Here is a 1,859-nt window from a genome sequence, read left to right as displayed (position 1 = left end):
CTCTGCCATGACACCCGAGTCGCCGGACACGCAGGTCGTTTCAAGACCTTGGAGTTGGTCTCCCGGAACTACTGGTGGCCTCAGATGTCTCGCCATATCGGCCGGTATGTTGCGACCTGTGACTTGTGCTGTCGCACCAAGGCACTCCGGAGACTGCCCCACGGAGAGCTGCACCCCACGGAAACGCCCCGGACGCTGGCATACCGTCTCCGTCGACTTCATCGTAGAGCTTCCCGAAGCCCATGGGTACGACGCGATCATGGTCGTCCGTTGACACCCTCGGAAAGCGCCCACTTCTCAGAGTGTCATACGACGGTCGATGCAGTAGGGGCAGCCCGCCTCTACTACCGGAATGTCTGGCGGCACCATGGGACTCCGGAGAAGTACGTCTCCGACCGCGGCTCGCAGTTCATCGCGGACTTCACCCGAGAACTTTGGCGTCTAATCGGCATCAAGCCCGCCATGTCCACCGGTACCACCCGCAGACAGACGGTCAGACAGAGCGCGTCAACCAGGAGCTGGAGCAGTACTTGCAGATCTTCACCAACTACCAGCAGGACGACTGGGATGAGCTGATTCCGGCCGCGGAGTTCGCCTACAACAACCATGTTCACTCCTCTACGCAGCAGGTCCCCTTCATGACGGGCACGGGACGGCTCCCACGCATGGGCTTCGAACCCGGAGTCCGTTCCGCCATGGAGTCAGTGAACGAGTTCCGCGACCGGATCGCCACTGGTGTTGCTGAAGCCAAGGCCGCGCTCACTAAGGCCAAAGAGGAGTACAAGCGCTACTACGACCGGAGACGGACTCCGTCTCCGGAGTTTAAGGTTGGCGACCGTGTTTGGCTGGATGCCTCTGACATCAGGACGACTCGCCCCTTGGAAAAGTTCTCCCATCGCCGCCTTGGACCGTTCAAGATAGTCGCGGAGATCAGCAAAGGTGCCTACAAGCTCGACCTCCCTCCGCGCTACTCGAAGCTCCACCCGGTCTTCCCCGTCGTCAAGCTTGAGCTCGCCCAGGACGACCCCTTCGACGGACGCCCCGGCTACGACCAGCCCCCTCCGGACCTCGAGGACGGAGTCCCGGAGTGGGAAGTAGAGGAAATCCTGGATGCAAGGGTGAGGTATAAGCGGCTGAACTACTTCGTCAGATGGAAAGGCTACGACGCATCGCACGACCAATGGGTCCGCTTCGACCGCGTCTTCGCCCCGGAGAAAATTGCGGAGTTCTATCGTAAGTACCCTGGCAAGCCACGACACATCGCCTCCGCGACCTTCGACTCGATTCCGTTCCGGTCTATGCCAGTACATATAGCTGCATCTATGCAAAAGATGTGGGTACCATCCCAAGGGGGTAATACAAAAGATGTTATGACAGATGTATTTCATGAATTTCTCACTGGAATCAAGAGATATGACTAATATAAAAATACATATAGGAAGATAAATCACCTTTTCTTTTGGGCGAATATTCGTAATATTATATTTGGGACCTATAAGCCCAGGGACCAAAAAATTAATAATCGATTAAGTAAGGTTGATGTAGCAAGATGCAGTCATCAAAAGCTCTGATGGCAATCAAAAATCGTTCCACATTGATCAACATACCTGGCTGCCATTGATCCCATCACTGATACCTTGATATAGCAGCCACAAACAAGAAAACAGTGTTATTTAATTTAATTTCCAAGCAGTTGCCCTCATCTTTTGCATTACCCCCCTAGGATGCTACCCACATCTTTTGCATAGATGCAGCCATATGAGCTGTCTATGCGTCGGGACGCCGCATTCAAAGGGGGGGGTGATGTCAGGGGAACCTCCCTTTCGGCCCCTCGGAGACGCCTCCGATTCCGGTCCGAC

This window comes from Mycena indigotica (genome assembly GCF_014461135.1).
Source record: "Mycena indigotica strain 171206Taipei chromosome Unknown Mind.scaff0018, whole genome shotgun sequence".
NCBI lineage: Eukaryota > Fungi > Basidiomycota > Agaricomycetes > Agaricales > Mycenaceae > Mycena > Mycena indigotica.
The sequence above is the reverse complement of the archived record's forward strand: the minus strand, read 5'-3'. Positions refer to the sequence as shown.